The 20,440-nt window shown below is 40.8% G+C and overlaps 1 protein-coding gene across 6 annotated transcripts in view; it reads right to left on the bottom strand.

The window, feature by feature from the left end:
• nrxn2b (neurexin 2b) overlaps positions 1-16,252 on the bottom strand; it is a 715,289-nt gene extending 699,037 nt beyond the window's left edge. For 4 of the 6 annotated variants that reach the window (XM_067579160.1, XM_067579161.1, XM_067579162.1 and 1 more), the window contains exon 1: positions 833-1,118. The gene's annotated coding sequence lies outside the window, so the exon portion shown is untranslated. Of the gene's footprint in view, positions 1-832; positions 1,119-16,024 lie in introns of those variants that run through there. The other 2 variants (XM_067579159.1, XM_067579157.1) reach the window with 1 other exon arrangement.
• Between the last annotated feature and the right edge of the window lie 4,188 nt (positions 16,253-20,440).

Below are 20,440 nucleotides of genomic sequence, written 5' to 3' on the forward strand. Positions count from 1 at the left end.
AATCCAGTTGAAGTACCAGATAATACAAAGAGTTTCCTGTCAAAGTGAAACATCCACCGGTCAGAAACACTGACACCTACTCTTACAGAATGATTCCCAGTATGAAATGGAAGCACACTGTGTGTTATGACTCAGATAAAGGCCACCACTTTAGGGTTTTTTCCCACCTCTACTAACACTACACTAAACCACCACCACCTGACATAGCCAAACAACACAAATCACCTCCACACGTGTTATCATTTATTTTCCCTAATTATGTCTCTTTCTCGGGACTGTGTAGACTGCTTGATTGACAGTCATTAGCAAGGTCTTTTAAGTTTATTTTTTTCCTTTGTTTTTTTAACCACATGATATAGTAGGATAGCACATGCTTATTTGAGTCTTACACGTTTGTAGTTTGGTGTAATAGCTCCACCCAACTTCAACCCGCACAAAGGTCTAATTAGCCATTATTGAAAACACCTGTTTCCTTACTTCGACCAAAGACTAAAATAGTTTTCCTCGTTTTAAAACGACGCTGAAGTTTTTTTCCACCACTTACGGCGCTAAAAAGTATCAGACATCACTGTACAAGCATTGACGTCGTTCATTCAAGCCAGTATGTCTGTGTATGAGATTCAAATTACAAGTGAAACGACTTAGCTAGTTTTTCTCTCGACGTATTTTGTCGTTGCTCAAATTTACGTTAACTGCGTCAATGTTGAACAAAATTGCGAACTCAAAACTCAAAGTTGAAATGTTGTAGTCCGACTATAAACACAGTTTCGGTGGTTTTGAGTACAAAATGCAAGTAATTGTATAAAAATAAACTAGTAAAATGGACACTCACCAGTTCAACGTGCTGCACTTTGATATCCACCTCCATGAAAAGCGCCATTTTGTACGCGCGTCAACTTCAAACAATTACGCTAGGTTAGCAATTTAGGCATAACACTGCTCGAACCCTTGACCTTCCGCACTTTTACTGTCCATTTATATCGAATATATCCATTATTTGAAAGCACTTCGCTGCGTTTCCTCCATAGTTCATCTTCTTTGTAATTTGTCTTCTTCTTGGAACAGACGAACGCGCCGAACTGGGCCAAGACAACTACTGTCTCGTGACCCCAGGTGAAGGCGGGACTGTACCATTATGGGAGCGGCTGGGAGGGACCGCACATTTACTCAAATCTGCTATCACAGCTACAACCCAGATTGCTATAACACTCACTATGGTCATTCTTGGCTTCACGTTGTTTTTAGAGACCAGTTGACATTTATTCTAGCACTACACGAAATGTTACACTTGTGCAAAGGAAATAGACTATCAAAAGCTTTTGTGCATGGAATTTTAGATGCACATTCCTGCCTCCCAGAGACTGAATCTTCACTGTTTTTAATACTTTAATAGGTTCCCTGTAATACAATTTTCAGGTCAAATAATCACTTTTTTATATAAGAAATCATGGCTAGATTGAAATAAAATTTGCAGTGGATGCACAGGGGATGGGCAGTCTCTTTATTTCATTCCCAGTCGCACACTAAGGTATAGTACTGGATATAGGCTACAGTTACCTGATACAAAAAGAAATCTGTCAATAATTCTGCTATTCATACAACCTCTGGCCATGCCACGCTGTTAGACCATCTTGTCAGAGTCAGTCTTGTAAATTTCATTACACAACTTGGGCCAATGTATATTTTAAGAGATCTACTGTGCACTAAAGAAAAATTCAGCAGGAAAAAGAATAAAATCAGAAAATGGTCACATGCCATATTTGCTGAATTCAACTATGCTAACCAGGGAAAGCAAAGGGAGACAGATCTCTTAGCAATTTCAGGCAGGCAAGGAGCCTACAGCTAGCTCTGGCATACCCAGTCCTCTGCCCAACCCCTCCTCTCTCCTCTCAGGAGTCAGAGGCAAGGAAAAGGCCCGAAGGGTTGAGAAAGACATGCTCTGCAGTAAGCAGTAACATATTTAGCATTTAACACTGCACAGGAGGTAAAGGTCTCTGTCTCGAGATTTAGTCCCTCTTTTTCCTCTCTCTTTCTCTCTGTGCTTGCTCTTTCTGCTTTTCATCCTTGGTTATTAACATGACTATGAGTGACGCGTTCCTGCTCACATTGAATCCAGAGGCATATTCTGTGCCCTCTTGGCATCTTGTGACTTATTGTCTCCTTCCCGTCTCTCCCTACTGGCCCTCCTCCCTCTCCTCTCTCCTCTAATAGGAATGGATGATAGCTGCATTCTCCTCTCTCCTCCACATGTCTTCCTACAACAGAGCAACTGCCCCCACACCCTGCAGCTCACCATCCCATCTCTCTGTGGATACTTCCCCCTGAGTCCTCGGGCTGCCTATTTGACGCAGAACAGTCAGTGGAGCATTTGAATGAAGGACGGGATGGTGTGGTAACGATAGGCCAACTGAGGAGGCAGGCAGATAGAGCGGAAAGAAAAGCCTCAACCCACATGTGGGATTCATCTGGGTATTCTCTTCACAAACCTATGAATTGGGGCCAGAATTTCTTTCAGAATTGATACAAAATTGGGCAATAAAATAACAAAATTCTGATGCGCTGTGTAAGACACTACATGGGTCAGGAAATATAAGAGAGAGCTCAGGAGACACAGACCAAAGGTCAGGATTTGGATTTAAACCAGCAAAATGATAACCAAATTGCAGATGAGCACCAGCCTGCTGGACTATTTGGTTTCCCCCAGGAAATGAGTGCTAGAGGTGAACTTTCCAGCCACCTGTTTTCCTACCTACATAAACAAGTGCATTAGCCATTCCCAAGGCCTGAGTAAATTCATTAAAGCAGCAGGGAGTGGGCCAGGGGGAGACAGATAACCCCTCCTTCCAACTGACTGACAGCCAAGGTGAGTCAATGTCAATCCACAGGTTGCTCTGCACCCTTACCAAACCTCATTTCCTCTCTTTCTCTGTCTGTCTCTTTTTCTGGTAGACTCTCACTGTGTTAAGTGGATAGTTTTTCTCTCCCCCTCTTCCTCTCCTTCCATTCCTTCCTCCCTCTTACAACATCATCTCTCCTCTAAAAATCACTTCCATTACTTTGTCCCATTCTCTCCTCATTTCTTTCTATTGTCATCATTTCTTCTTTCACCTTTCCCTAATTTCTGTAGTTTTTATTTGCCCTAGGCTAAAATTGAGTAGAAGCAATCTGTGCCCCAGACTGACTACACTTCAGCCTGCTACTGTGTGTAGCTGCACATAGGTGGCATGACTAACTATTGCTCCATAAACAGATGCACACACAGATTAGGTCACTGCAGCAGTCTATAAGGGATGGTCAATTAGGGATATTCTTCTCCATGAGAATACAGTTATTCACTTAAGAATGTATGCATGGATACGATACATACATTTTGTTATTTTCATGCAAAATCCTAATTTCTTTAAGCTTAGCTATTTTGTTCCTCTATGCGTTGAGAAAATTATCCTACTTCTTAGGCTCAAAAAACTTTTAAAACCAATTGAAAATGTCAAATATACATTGAAGCTTAAAATAACACCATTTCCACAGCTTTGGAGAAGTTCCCATTTTGGAGATACAAGGTTACATTTGTAGGATGGTGCCTCACACAAGAGTGAAACACTAGTTACAGAGTTAGTTTTGTTTCCTACATCACCCAAAAAACACCAAAAGTCAGCGGTGTAATGATCACTTTAATTGGTCTTGCTTCCCTCCAGGACGTTTGCATTATCACACTGATGTGTTCTAAGTGTTAAGATAGGAAAGAGAACATGAGGTAAGGAGACAGATTGCTTTTGCATGTACACACAACCTGCAAACACAAACATGAATACCACCTTAAACGGTTTTTGCCTTTGCCTCCTTCCCACCCTCTCACCTCTCTCCCTCTCTCTTTTGCTGTGACACCCAGCAGCTGTCCCTGTGCCGTGCTGTTGCCTATCAGGGCCATCTGTAGGGGTGGGAAAGGCATCAGCTGCCACATCAGCACACTGACTTTATCCTTCCTTAGGTCACAGGTGGTGCCCGGGGACATCAACAGGGCACACGCATGCACAAAATGTATATACATGCTGATATGCATATGGATTCATATGCGTATAAAACTTTCTCTAAAAGGACATGTAAGCACACTAAAGGATGTGATCATTCTTGCTGAAATGAGCATTGTAGGGACTGTCATGCAACTGTGTGTTTGTGCAAAATGTATTAATCCTTTTTAATGGACACTTAAGATGGCATTTTCAAATTTGATGTAATCTAATCTCTTCTGATGCATTCTTGCACACACACCTACTGCAGGGCTGTACTGTTATTGCACATTGAGCACAATTGCTATCTTGTAATAGTCCATAAATCACTACAGTATTTCCTTCACAGAAAAGCTTCTGACACTGCACATGCCATGAGACAAAATTTATGCACTTCAAAGAGCTTACGTAGATATTCCGCAGCTACCTTAAGTGCGCTAAGAGGCTTGGGCTTAACACTCCATGACCTCATCACTACATTTACACCATGACCTGACGCAAAACCAGCAGCCCAAAACATCAAAGGGCTCCAGTCAGCAGTTCTCCCCCTAAGCCTCGATTATTCCAGTCTCAAGTCTAGCTTGATTTTCTTAAAAAGAAAAAAAGCAATGCTAGATGCAAAGCAAAAGTGGGGTAAAGGAGAAAAGACAGAGGTAGTGGGACGATGTGGTGGGAGAGGAGAAACTCCTGTACTGTCATCACTAGGAGAGCTAAGGGCTGTAAATCAGACATAATCATAATAGTCTTTTCCCACAAGTGCCGCAAGCCCTTCCCACTAGCTTCACACAAGTCAATAATTAATAAAAACAACAGCTTAAGCCACCACCAGGCCAACATACACACACACAACTTTTGTATTGTATTTAGAAATGGGCCTGACTGGGTCGTTTCATGGCTGTTTACTTCCTGAGACCTGCCATTAATTTCTGCAACAGCAGTGAGTAAAAATATAAGCAGTGTCAGGAAGGTAAACAACAACAGGGCCAACCCAGAGTCATAATTAGAGGGAGAAAGAGACAGAAAGGTGGAGGCAGAGAGGGAGGAAAAAATTGGAACATAGTGTATGCAGTTCAAGTCTCCCTCAACCTACATATACAGACACACACCTCTAATCCATCATACAAAAGCCAGAGCAGCAGTCCTTCTGCAGGCAGCTGTCCAGGGAGCTCCACCAACAACAAGCCCAGAATACACACTATGTCTATGGTACACACACTTTCAAACACACACAGAAAGTGAGAACTGTGATAGTGTGTGGAACTAGGTGCTGAAAGAACAGCTCCTCTGTGTGGAAAAGGAAAGAGTGAGTAGCAGTCCAGGATCTGGAGCTATCCAAGGTGCTGAAACCCTCTTACTCCCTCATAGAAAGCTGGCTGGTTTGGAGAGATGGAAGAGCAGAGGCAGAGTGGGCTGCGTAGAGTGGCTGTCCAAGGTAGTGAATCAACAGCATGGGTCTCCTTTCAGCACTGGCTATGTTTGCTTGCACAGAGTAAGTCACTGTCTGTTACTGTGAATGAGACCACTGATTGAATATTCCTTTCCATGGACAGCAAAAACAGATTTGATCCATATGAAATTTTTATTTTTAACATTATCAAAGAAAAATAAAGTAGACGACTAGACTAGAATATAAAACCACTGGAAAACAATAAAAGTAACAGACTGTAAACACTTTTGCTGGCCTATATTTATACATTTTTCAAGATATAAAATAACATGGAATAAAAAGGTATCTATAGAAAAAAGGATAAATTACATCGTGCTTTTATATTTCACAAATAAAATATTTTATAAAGATTCAGCATGAGCAATACACAACATTATAACAGTGAAAAGAAAACACTATTTCTATTGCCAAAAAAGGTTAAAAAGTGCTATTGGAAGAGAGGTGCACTATGCATAAATGAATGTATAAAATCAATAAATGCATAAATAAAAAGGCTTAGCAGTGCAGCATTATTAGAGCACTGTGGACATACTTTACTTTCCATTAACACAGTACTGTGTATTGACTCTCTCTGATTTCTATTTAAAAAGTTGGTTTCATGTTCTCCAGAGCTGCAATGATGAAATATGAGTGCAACAGTTTACACTGAACCAATCGATGTTGGGAGTTTTGTAGCACAATTAATAGTCTAAATTTAATTCATTATTGATATCTATGCTTAGCTAACATCTACCAGCTATTTGTTAGACACAATGTTTTATCACCAGAGTGGGCAAATGATCTAAAAATGTTAAATGTACTGACTCAGTTTTTCTACAGAAATGGTGTTTTAATCCTGAATATGGAACATATTAGCTATGTTATGCAGCATAGGTTACCAGGGTGATGATCTGCAGTTAAAACTAAGACACCTTTGTGCAATAGGAAGGTTAGCTCACTAACAGTAGTCTGGCTTTGTGAGTCAGGCAAACCTGTGTAGGAGAGACAAAATGTGTGTTGGTAGAGAACTGTCCATGGTGCTGAATTGACAACAGCTCACAATTCAGTGGCAGTGCTGCCAATGGACCGTGTGCACAAAGCATGTCCTTCCTTGTTGGTTATGGACTCCTCATGGCCTATCCCACAGTGCATCTTGCACTCATTGTTTCTGGTTCAGCTGCACTGCTCTGAACCAGAGAGGCTAGGAGTGGCAATGCACTGTGGAATGTGCCACAAGCACTAAATGATATCAAGGACGGTCAGAGAAATTCTCAGAGCCGCCACTCAGTATTTAATTGTAGTGGATAGAGGAGATCTGAACAAAAATAAATACACAAATGATAGTAAGAAAAGTGTGGAAAGTATTGCAAAGATAGTCACTGTTTGGTTGAGGGTTACGGATGTCTTTACCCAATACCCAATAGACAAATGAGACTTTGTTGAAAATATTTCTTTTCTTTACACTTTACCCATTGTGGCTTAGTAAAGCTTGAGCCTTGAGCTATGTATTTTCTTTTTAAGTAGGCTATTCAATATATGTTTTACAGTTCTCTCTCACACTCAAATATTACATATGCTTCCTACAACTGACTCGATGAACACACCACTCACTGGGCTCCCATTGGTCTTTCTTTCCAAATTTCAAACTGTGAAAACTATGGCAGCTGTTATGAAATGTTTTCCTTATTTTCCTAAATCCACAAAGGTTCAATTTTTTTAAATATATATTAGCTAAAATGGCATGTTGTTTCAGATTGATGTTATATTTCATAATGTCTTTTCATAATGTCTAGTTTAAATAGGGGCTCATACTCCCCATATTTTGCAATCAGCAAGTTAAATATCTTAACACACACTAAGGTTGAGAAATGCATTTACATACAAGTGCAGTATGAATTTGAGGGAATTTTTTGAAAATCCCCTCTCTGTGGTAATTAAAGGTTATGTTAGTTAATATTAATATAGCAAAATACTGAGAATCTGATATATCCCAACAGGAATATCCGATCTCACATTCCTGTTTAATGTATTCAGACATCATCAACAAGAGAACAATGATGTCTTCTGACATTAATAATGGATGATTTTCAAAGTGCTGATGTGATCATTTTGCACATCTATGAAAACCCTTGGAAACTGTGAAAAGAGCCCACTTTAAGAATGCAGGGACTTCACTCCTGTTTCTTACCTCCCTGAGAACACAAAAAGGATAAACTAGGAAGAAGATGGAGATGTTAATGTTAGAGGAGAGAGCAACACACTCACCCTCTCTCCTCATTGACTTGCTCCAGGCCACACAGGTGTGACTAAGCCTTATAGATTCATGGCTGATGGCGGAACAGGGTTAGCGAGTGAATAGTGGGTAACTGGAGCAAAGTGCCCGCCTTGCAAATAGCGGCATCCTTGGAGAAAATGGCTTGGCAAGAGAGAGAGCTTTCGATCGATAGTGCTCTGAAGAAGTTTGATAGGGCTTTGGTAGGGCTGACTTTTCAACACAGCATCTGTGTTTTGGAAGACCTAAAAGGTCTGCTGGGTTCCTATGATCTGCCTGTGTTTGTCTATGTTTTGTTTTTTTTCTCATTTTTTCTCTTATAACCCTTCTCAGATTCTCTGTCTGCCTGGAAGCTGTTCATTGTGATAATATTGATCTTTCCTCTTACTATGTGGAGAATATTTTGCCTAACTCTTTCTAAAGTAATATTTGTTGTGTTTTATTAATGTTGAATAATTAAATTAATTTAAATTAATTTAAATTAATAAAAAAGACATTTCTGATCTAACTGAATATAGTTTCAGTTCTACTGTGAGAAACTAGTGCTTGAGTGAAGACAAGTTCATACTACATGGAAGCAACTTGCTCAAAATTCAAATGTCTGGGGTAAAAATTACTTATTGTACCCAATTTTGAATTATTTGGTTGTGGTGTCTGCAACATTATTCTAACTTAGCTCAAGCTGTTTGTCAAGTGTCATATCAATCTTGTAATGTAACCTCCATTTCAGAAAACCAAAAAATGGTGACCGACCAACAGGCCACAGCAGTGGTGGAAATCCCTGATAGATTCCTGGGGATCTGCTTTGTCAAAACAGGCACAAGCATCTCTGCTGTTAATACCATCTGTGACACACACACACTTCCTGTCTCCCACACTCCACAGCTTGCTGTACACCGGGGGCCATGTCAAATCACAGAGTTATTCCAGGGACTCGCTGGGGAGTGGGAGGCGCAAGTCACCCTACATGCCAGTCCCAAAACACCCAGGCCAAATGGTGTGTCACACTGGCTTGGAAGTGAGGGAAAACACTGATGAATCCTGGACTGCTCCATTTGGAAATGGGAGAGAGATAGAGAAAGAGAGAGAGAGAGAGACTTGGAAACCTGGTAAGTGCTAAACCCCCACAATTAGCACCATTGATAGGAAGAGTGGCTCTGATCCCAAACAATCAGATCTGGGTTTATTTAATTTCTGGGCCATGATTTGAGAAGTTGCAGCTTTGGGCATCTTCACACAGTTGAAACTAAACCAGTAGTGTACTAAAAAACTGATTAGTTGAAAAAGTATTGGCTATAATAATATTTTACATTGTATAATAACATGATTTTATGCAGCTTAGCAGTTCTGATGCTCATGCTGTGGTGTTTTTACACTGCACTTGACAATGATTCACTGTCAATCACACAATCTGTCCAATAATGTGACATCATACACATGTGGTGCTGCTTTTCAATTTTTGTATGTGGTGTGAGCATACAAAAATTGGTATGTGAGCCACAATAGCTATTACTGCTCATCCTAACTCAGCAGTTCCTCTAGTTAAACAAATCACTACTGTTGGAACTGTAAACGTATAGTAATCATTTTTTGTGTGGCAAAGGAAACAGCTAGAACATTAAAATCATATGTACTGCATATTGCATCATATCTCTTATAAAGTTGATCAAACTGGGAAATGTGATATAAAAAATAGGCTTATAACTTTAAAATATAACAATTAATTATAATGTCTAAAATCTAACTAGTAGGGAATAGACGCTTTGCATTTGGTTGTGAATAAGTAGTATACACTTTGAATCATTCCTTGAATTATAATTGAAAAGGAGCGTAGGAAAAAGACTTATTCAACAGCAGTGTACTGAACTGCTAAAAATGTCCAAGTATGGAGAGGGATGCGGTCCAAAGGACTAAAGAAAAGCCTGCACTGCATCAGAGCAGTTAGTCAGCAAGTCTCACTAAAGCTATCTGGATGGATGGTTGGATTGAAACGGCTGGACTGAGATGGAGGGAGGGACGGATGGTCTGTGACTCTGCTCTCCCTCCCTCCACTCACTCCTCCCCCTCTTTTCTCTCACCATCATTCTGACACATTCAGCCTTCATGTCTCTACTTTTCCTCTTCAAAGTGGAAAAGCGGCAGCCAAAGTGGCAGATTGGCACAAATGTGACACAGGACTCATTTCCCCCGACAAACAGGAAAGGGTCATCAATAGCGAAGCTGTTAAAACTCAAGTTTGGAGCAGGGCATATGATGCAAATAGAACTAACATCTTAGCTTCAACAATTTTCACCACAAAAAAAAAAAAAACAAAAACAGAGAAAATGTGAAAAAAAGGAAATACAGTTACTGCATGAAAGCAAAATACATAACAACTATAAAAACACAATAAAGCTAAATGTGATTGAATCTGAGTGCCCATTTCATTTCTGTTTCTCCTTTGAATCACAAAATGGTGTCAGCAGTCATCACTCAATTGTGCTTCTCTATTCCTGGCTCATTACAACGGAGAGAATAGTGCTGGGTAATTGTTTGACCCTGCCTTCTCAACCTACGTCCTTGGCTGTTGAGAGCGCTCGACGTGAGAGTTCTATGGGATAAATGGCGGCTATTCCCACACTCTGCCCTGAGGCTGTCTGCAAACAGAGCGCCATCGTATTGGAGACAAGAGAAGCCTGACGAAGGTACGCTGGCTACACAAACCCATTGCAGGCCCAGGCAGCAGCACCACCACCTCTCTAAAAGGACCCATTGTGCCCTGCAAAAACCTTTCCCTCTCTGCAGTGAAGTGGCCATTGTGGCTTGCAGAATAGCCATCCCTCTCCATCGCCTGGCGGGGAAAGTACTGTTGTGCTGGAGCTGAGTGTGGCCTTGGTCGCAGCAGTAGACTGTATCTCAATATCATGACCCCCATCAGCCCCCGAGTGCCCCCTGTCGCTCACTCTATTCTTCCCACAGGTGGGGACAATCCAGACCTAATTTCAGCCAGTGAAAAGAGTGTAAGGAACAGCTGCATTCTGGTATTGGAAATAGTTACATTTCAGAATAGAGCTACCGTCTGAGTTTTTAGCATGTATAGCACAAGTTTGGACATCTCGTATTGATTTGGCTGCTGGGGTGGTGCTCTGAAAATATATTCATCCATGATATATGAATGATGGACAAAAGCCTTATGGATTTCTGTGAGAAGCATAAACTGTGGTGGAGTACAACAATTCTCTTAAGGGTACTTGAATGAGAACAGTACCTACAGTTTTTCAAGGTGCACCGCTGAGAGTCAGCTAAGGACTTGCAAAAAGGAGCTCGAAGGAAAAAACAAAAAGAGAGACACTACAATATTTATTAAAAGTGAGGAAGCTTGTCTGGCTTTATGTCCTCAGTGAAAGCTACAGCTAATGTATGACTCATATACAAACTATTGTGAGGAGAATATTTATATTCAGAGTGATGACTCTGAACTTTCCTTGGACCGTCTGCATTCCCTGCATCCTTAAAAATTGCTGTATATTGTTCAAATGGGAAAAAATTCTCATAATATACTTTGTTGACCATAGGATAGATGAATTAAACAGGAGAAAAAAAGTCTTATCATAGATTAACTTTCATTTAATTGCATAAGGCTCCTTCCTAAAAGCGAGTAACTGACTGATGGTAATGTCCAGCACTTGTCTTTAGAAGCATGCTATTGTGTACAGTAGTTAGCTATGCAAGTGTTATGCAAACAAATTGCATGATTATGCAAAACTAGAAATTGTGTGGATGAGTGATATCCCACAGCATAAGGATTAGTTACTAACACCCACTCTTCAATTATGAGCATAAAACTCTGATGTGGGGTTTTTTGTGTCCCATATCCCTGTTATGCAACCTGCTCCACTTTGAAATAGGATACATTCAGAGCTAACCACATGTTAGCATAGTCTTGAATGGATGGATACAGTTCATACAAAGATGGAAACAATCTTGGGGTTTATGTATGATAATGCAAAGCAAAATGAGGCTCAGAACAATTTGATTTAAAAGCTCTGCAGTGTAAAAAACACCAGTGTTTACTACCGACTCCGAGATGAAGGACTGTCTTTAGGTTGTAGGTGAACATGATACATCAGCATCAACTGTGAGGTTACATCAGCTTGTTTTGTCTGGTATGTGCCCTTCTAAATGGGGAGGAAGGGGTTCTGGGGTGATATTTTTAAACCTGAGAAACAGCAGCTGCCTTTGCGCTGGAGTAATTTAGGTTAAATGGCTCAGTGGCGGGTGCTAAAGAGATAAGTCTCACACCTGAAACAGACGCTGGTCCTGAAAAACTCTCAGGCAAAGAGTTCTCTCAGGTCTAGGTTGGGTTACACCTGAGGCGGATAATATTTGAGGAGAAGCCAAAAGGAGATGAGGTGCAGACATGACAAAGTAGCTTGAAATGTCCATTTTATTTCTCCATTATTGATACCCCCCTGTTCTTGCTCTAAGAAATTTAAGCTTGACTGTAGTGCCAAGGATCTCACTTGAGCCTCTTAAAAGGCGAGCAATATGGTAATGCAAATATTTCAAATCAGCTTCTCACTGGAGGCTACAAAGAACATCTTCATTAATTCATTGGCAGTGCCTGCTTTTTGGGGGTTACTCAGATATGAAAAAAGGGGGCTGGGATTACACTACTTTCAACTATTTGAGAGAAGAAAAAAAACTCTCATCCAAGATTCAGATGTACTTGTGAGCTGTGCTGAATGAATTCATGACCCAATCTTTGTGGAATACAGTAGAGTATGTTGCACCGATCCAGGATTTTCAACAACCAAGTCTCTCAACTCTTTCTCAATTAGAAAGACCAAAGGGAAGTTGTTAAAAGCTGTGCAGCGCTTTGAACTCAACTGGTGCAATCACAAGACAATTTTGTGCCTTTTCCTCTGCAGCCGACAGCACGACAAGCGATGTACTAACTTACATAATAAATGTCCCTCCAGACTGACTAATATTAGTCCCAACCTAGACATGGATATCCTATTGCCATGGCCACACAGGAGGGAAGGGTGTAACTTGATCTGATCAATAGGCCATACTGTATTCTCTCTTTCCTCCTGTTTCTCTGTCTATCGCCCCTTCTCTTTCTCTCACAAATCCAACCATGCAATCACTCAGAGACAATGAGAGGTCCTTCACTCCATCTCTCCATCATAAGCCCTTCCCCCTCTACTCTGACTGCTTAATCGAAGGAGAAAAGCGATAGAAAGGCGGGAGAAAGTGCAGGCAGGGCACGTCTTCCCTCATCATGGCCCCCACAGCTAAAATGGAGGGCGTGAGGAGTAGGAGGAGGGAGTCTTTCATTTTCATATCGCATTTCCTCCCCTTTTTATGCAAGTGAAAGTGTCTGCCTTCTTTATAGTTCCCCTAAGCTCCTTTAACCTCTCTTCTCTCCCACTCCGCAGGCGGATGGTGGACGGATGAACAGGAAGATGGATGAGGGCCAGGCGGTGAGCGGCAGAAGAGTGAGTTAATGAGGCAGATTGCTCTCTTTGCTGCCGTGCGAGGGATTACAGGAAGATTACCCATTCTGATTCTCTTCTCTTCCATTTTCGTTCTCTCTGTCTCTGTGGTGGTAAACTGGATGGGCGCGGTGGGGCGGGCAGGGGGGTGGGGAGGGTGTGAGTGCACATGTTTTGATAGAGGTGAGATAGAAGACAGTGCCGCGGCTCTCTGTCAAGAGACAATGACAGCTGCTCAAAACACTGACCTGCGAAGGAATAGAGTTTCTGACTGATGCCTCCAATCTGACAGCTGCTTTGAGCACTGCACTTGGCCTAAATATACCCAGCATGAGACTGAATATCTTATTAGTCACATGAGATCCAGCTCCTTCCTGAAGTTTGTTCTCTGAGATAAACTCTAACAAACTGGGGCTACAGATGCCACCCACAGAAGCACACATAGTGGACACTTTACAATAAGTCACATTATGCATTTGAAAAGGTGTTGTTTTTCTGGGGCGTTCAAATGGCATGCTGATTGTGTGTTGACCCAGAATGATGGCATTTGAGTTGAAAAGCTGGAGATTTGTATTCAGGAAAGTTGTTGGAAGCCTCGTGTCAGAGGGATGAGCGAAAACAAAGAGAAGCGCAGGACCTCAAATCCACTTTTTGCACTCACCGAATAACAAACAGTGAAAAGGTCTGGAAAAATTATTCAAATTGTAGGGGAATTTGCAATTATTATAAGTCATCTCAACCCACAAAGGCAATGTTAAGCACCCTTCATGAAGTGCACTGAAAGCTCTGAGAACAAAAGTGGAATCATGTATGGGCCCATTTTCTGCCGGCAGTCTGCTCAGTGTGTATTATTATAAAGGGGAGAAGCTATTCAGGTATTTTCAAAGCCATTGTAAAAACTAGAGTAGTTAGACTGAGCTGATTGTGGAATCATTTTTGTGAGGGTTTTTTCCACTGGGAACAGCTGAATACAAAATTATGCTTAGGAAAAGCAATATTTGTGCTGTAATTATTTGATTGAATGACTGAAAAATAGATTTTTTAATCAGTGGTCAAGTCCTTCAACATGGCCTTTAGCCCTGAGGCATGAGTCAAAATATTCCTGGCCTCAGAAACAAGTAACCAGGAAATGAATCTCATCACCTTGCTTGATTTCTGGCACAGGGCTTCATTTGCATTAAGAAGACAGCTGGCTCAATAAGCACATCCACTTCCTGTGCGTGTCTCAGCCAATCATCCTCACAGTATTGTATTTTCTTTGCATAGGCCTTTAAGCAATGAATTCGGGTCAGTCAATAAGAACCGGGACACTTCTCTGTATTCATCAAACTTCATTAAAGTCAGCACTATGCGTGTTATTCAGCAAAGTCATACAATTTAAAGCAAATTGTATTAAGATATGTTTTCTTTAGTAAAGCTATTCCCACCATGCCACACAGTCCTCTGCCCAACAAGAAAGAGGGGGAAGTTGCTTCAGACAAGTGATCACCATGCAAATATCGTGAAAAAGGACAAGTCTGGTGTCATATTTATCACACAGCTTAAGTAGTAAGAGACACAGTGGGTCAGCTTTGTCAGTGGCGTGTGGGACTCTCCTCATGTGGTGTCTGCTTTCATCGTCTTTCTGGTCGCGTGCTTCTCATCCGTTTCTGTCCCTGCGCCGTTGCGAACTCAAGCTTGGGCTCGGTTTAATTATTGTAAGCACAACTGACCCCACAACCCGACTTGTATCCCATAATTAGAGATATACCGATTTGTTGGACTTGGTATTTATCTTCTGGTTTGGGGATTTTGGGTAGAGACACCGTTACGCACCCCAGTGGGCGTTTGGCGACACGTTGGCGCAGGAGTCGCACACAGTCGCATTATGGTCGGCGCATTACAGAGCTCCAGATATCCACGTACTGTACGCGCGTGCATTCCTAACACATCATGCTTATCACATTTACTTGGAGATAACATTTCTGAGATGGTCAGATCACGGCAATACTGCCCTTCAGCATCCAGTTTTAATGCAGCTGTTCAGTAAAGAAAGCGTACCCTCCGGCGGCCTGTTTTTCAGTGTCATAAAGATTTTATTCTATCATTATAAAGATGACTTGAATAATACACCCAGAGGATGGGACCAAAAACATGAATCAACTCTAGTAGGTGAAATTCCAGCTAATTTTAATTTCACGGATTTGGAGAGAAGAAGTGCACAAGTAAGCACGCGGTGTGTGTGAAAATTAGGCTGCATATACTATCAATAGATTCCACAGAGAGTACAAATCGCTACAATTTAGGTTAATGTTTTAGTACAAACTGGAGCAGTAAAAATGAAAACGATAGCTCGGGTTTAATGAGTGTCGGAACCTGTAAGAATAGCCCCCCTCGCAAGTCGTCTGGACATTGCGTAAACACATCCACAGCTTAAAGAAGCACACAAACTGACTTTCTCTTTCGCCGAGCACAGTGAGATATTTTTTGCTGGATTCCCACACTCCACCACTGCTGTCACGCGTGGCTCCAAAACATATATGTCCATCATTCCCCCCCACACCGGATTCAACGTGTCTACTCCCAGAGCCGCAGAAAACAAACAGCGGACCTCAAATCCACTCGCCTCCCAATCTCCTCCAAATATTGACCCATTACGCATCGTTTGCTGCTGGCTCCCTCTCAACAGAGCAAAGCCAACAATTGCTCATTAATGGACCATGTGAGTGTATTTTTTTTTCCCGACATCACCTGTTATCATTTGGAAAGCATGTGTAGACAGCGACAAATCCTCACAGCCAGAAAAAAAAACCCCACAAAAGCATATAGTCATCACAGCAAAGAAGAGAAAAGTCCTTACTTGTGTTTTGCGGCAATCCCTCCGATTTTATTCTCCAGACTTGGGGAGGTTTGTAAATATCCCTGGATATAGCCTGGATACAGGTTACGTTTCTGTGTTTCTTTTTTTTTTTTATCCAGAGCGTTGAGCAGATCAGAACGCAGGTTTTCTTTCCCCCCTCTCTCCTTCAAGACAGATGTGAACGGTCCTGGCCGAGTCGCTCCACCTGCATCCCTGCCGTCAAGCCAGCCAGAAGGCAGAAAATGCAACTTCGGATTCTTCTTTTCAAATTAAAACTCCTTCATTTATATGTCTCAAAGGGGCTTTTATTGTGGAGGTTCCGTCGCTCTGTTCCTCGTGGAGGCTTCTGGGTGTTTCTGTGCGCTTTGACGCATATCCACCTGCATCCACTGGAATAGGAGACAGCTAGCGGCATCAGCAGCAGTGGCAGCGGCACCGCACTGAGGAGGCCGCCCACAGAGACACGCCCCGCTCAGGCAGGAGAAGGCTACTTCACCCAGGGCGAGAGAGACGGGAAGGGCTAAACTGGATATACTGTTTAAAATACTTTTCTGTGCAAGTGGTCGCGCCTAATAGGCAGTGAAGATTTTAGAATTTTATAAATAGGGTTGTCAAAGAAGATGAGAGTGTGTGTAGGCTAATTATAAATATACAGAATAAGATGAGCCAATGAGTGATTTCAAGGAATAAAATACGCCATTTTGATCAACTGAAAATCAAAGAATGAAAATGAACCAAAAGAAAAATAAATCTATACTGTAGTCCCAGAAAAATCAACAAAATATACCCAAAGAACAACATCTGGACCAGATCTTTCTGGCTGTCATAACTGCCTCCAAGAATGATATTAAACATGACAGCCTAGCATTATCATTAACCAGTTTTGAACCTAATTATAAAAAACTACATTGTTTGAGTCAAAATGGAGTAATTACCAATGAGTCACAAACTTATTACAATAAGTATCAAATGCACTATTGCTATTATTTGCTAATGACTGTCCACAGCCTCAAACATTTCTACAGGCAATTATGTAGACGAAACAGTGGGTCTATGAGCTCCATTTGATCATCATCATCATAAAGGGAAAAACAATATAAAAAGAGAGATATTTTCCTCTATAGAAGACATTACCTTCATTAGTTTATTTACTTGGATACACACACACACACACACACACACACACATACACACATTCCCCTCATAAAGATTTATAATAGTCAATAGGAAAGTAAGCACTATCAACAAAGAGGAGAGAATAGTGTTGGAGGATTTAAATACAACTTACATGTACAGCATACTCAGCAGGTATTTTTCATTGACATTATTTTGCATTATTATTTTTTTCTACTGATTTGAATATTTACATGCTATTCTTATAGGCAATTAGGGTCCTAAAGTATTGGTCTAATGATCTTAGAATCATACTCTCTACTTTTGCTGTGGTATTGGTATAGTTTCTAAATTCATACATTCATAAATTTCAGCCATTTCAAATATCAGATGCATTCAGAGGTATGGTAATTTTGAGAGACAGAGCTATTTGTTCAAGTGGAACGGGAATAATTTGGTGAGATAATGTGAATATCCACAGCTTTATAGCTTCTTTTTGTGTGCCAACTGGATTCAAATCTCAGTATTTTTACCTCTCAACAGAGTACTGCCAGTTTTCTTTTTTATCCTTCCAGTTAGTTAATTGCATTAAGTACGCATCCTTTGTGTAAATCTAATCTGTAGATCAAATGAAAACCAGCAGGCCTCTGAGCCATGTTGGACTTAAAAACCACTGTTGCTGTATGTTTTTTTCAGACAACAAGTGGGATAAGCTTTGACTAGCCAAGCCATTCTGTTTCTGCTGCACCATCACCTGTTACCCTTAAGACTGGCCCATCGCCATTCCTCCTGGCAAAAAGGAGGTGTCACCTGCACAAGTGGGACCATTTGATCTGGGCAGAGAAGAGGGTCATTTGAGTCAGGGAGACCATTTGACGCTGAAACTCCATTTCTCTCTCAGTCTCACTTTCTCTTCATTTCCTCCGCTCATCATGTCAGACACTGGGCTGACAAAGTTTCTCATTAGTAGCTTTCTGCGGCCTCACTGTGGTCTGTTGCTCTGACTTGCCTCAGTGGGAGAGCTCATGGGTCTGCTCATCATGTCCCACATCATGTCAGCAAATTGTCGCAGCAAAAGTCTTCATTTCAACCTTTTCTCCTCATTTGCAGAATATACTTTCTTCAGTCAGAGTAGCATGGTCTTTAGTTGGAACATGTATGTCATTGGAAAGTCTGCAATTTCACCAATTATTACATTTTCATGGAAATATACAGTACATGCTAAGCATTCAAAATCAAATAAATAAATGGCTAGTTTACACCTTGGTGGATGATCAATCAGAAACCATTGGGAACCATTGAACACACATACACTATTGACACATAAGTCAATAATGTGTCTTTGGAGTACTTTTACAGGGTATACCATCCATCTAGCCATCACTGTGTTCTGCCTTAAAGGTCTGCCTACGTCAGAGGTGAGCACTGTGTCGACAGAAAAATCACAGTCCTAGTCAATGAACCTGGAGGGGCTGCATCAATCACAGGCTTATTGAGCAGCACGGTGCGAGAGAAGCCTGTCAAAAGAATATTGGCACCTCTCAGAATTTATTTCTCAAGCCAAAATATCAGATTAAATACAATATTGGCAGAGGGTAGGTGGGCCATTGTCACGACAGAAAGCTGTGTCACTTACAGTTTTTTAAGTTATGCCTGCACTCACATGTTAGATGAGGCTGAGAGGGGATCATTTGAAGTTCAAACTCAAAGTTACATTTACTCCCATTTCTGTGTTTTGTGATCTCAATTGTCACTGCCATGTTTGGCGGTCCTTTGGAAATATCGGAGTACTTCATTCACTTATGTATTACAATCTGATACCTTGGTCTAAGAAATGGATTCTGGACAAGTGATATAGACAAATTAAAACTAAAATTGGCAGAGGGATAACTGCTGTATCTGCTACTAAATGCTGCTACTTATTTCTATCTCCAAGTACATTAAAGCAGGTTGTACAATCATTAGTTTCATCATACCTGGACTATTGCTCTGTGATGTGGTCCAGTGTGGCTATTGTATTAGCTCTAGATAATTGAGAATTGAGCAGCACATCTAGTTCTGAACTTTTCATTTAGATGAGAAGTTGAGAGAATGCATGCTGGTCAGTCCTTGTAGAAAGTGAAGAAGAGATTGGTTTGTAGTCTTTTAACCTTTTTCTGTTTTGTATGTATTCTCAACCAACCAAACTGCCTTTTCTCTAGGAGAATGAACGCCATCAGAAAGCTAGAAAAATGGCAATGGCCAAGATAGCTCTTTTACAACACTGATATTAACAATTTGTGCACCCTTGTTAAGATTTATTTATGTATATAGTTGCATGAAATTGTAATTATTATCCAGTGTAATTGTTTTTTTTCTCCTAAACTCCAGGAAGACTAGCTATTGTGCTGGTGAAAGCTAATAGGGCTCCAAATACATAAACACATAAACATTTACCTGCATGGAAAAAAACATGCTCTGTTACAAATAAATTTTAATTCTTTTTTACAATAATTGTTTTTCCTTGTGAAATACTGTATAGTGTTGCCATTTAATGAATCCTCACAAAACTCTTAGGCCTATGCAACTTGTGATAAGTTACATAAGTCACAAGTAGACAACGCTTAAGGGGTCACCTCCTGAAGAAGTTGGAAACCAACTGCACTATTGCATTGTATGTAGTCACTATACAGAATCCATATAGGTTTTGTTCACACTGATGCCTTTCTCACATCCACAATGTCTCCTGAGATATAGAAGTCTAAGTTATGATCAGAGAGAGATCTTATCTATATAACATTTGGCAGAGACCTGCTTTTCACAAAACTGCAGGTCTCTGCGGTCATTGTTAGATGTATACTTCAATCAAATGTGAGTCAGTGCTGTTTGGCTCAATGAGAGTTTTCCATTCAAAGGCAATATCTAAAAATAAATGAAAATATCTCACTGCAGACAGATGTCAACTGGGTGTATAACAAACCAAATATCATCAAATAACCGCCAGGCTGTTATCATGATCTGATTTGAATCCAATAGAGATTTCATGCCTTTTAAATATCAGTATAACTCATTCCAGTTGTATGTCTTCCAGCACCATGATTTAATATTCTCTACATATAAAGCTGGCTGATTTGATAAGCTTTCACTCATGAGTAATTCATTTCATTGTTGGGGGACCCTGTGAGGTTGTTGTTTTTTCCTCTTTCTCTCCATTGAGCTAATTAAAACTAATTGAATTGAATTGATGGTACCAAGCTCCCGAATCACAGTGCTACCATCTCCGTCTTGCTCATCCCTGAAATGAGACAAATCAAGTGTGCCATG

This window comes from Thunnus thynnus, chromosome 22 (assembly GCF_963924715.1).
Source record: "Thunnus thynnus chromosome 22, fThuThy2.1, whole genome shotgun sequence".
NCBI classification, from domain to species: domain Eukaryota; kingdom Metazoa; phylum Chordata; class Actinopteri; order Scombriformes; family Scombridae; genus Thunnus; species Thunnus thynnus.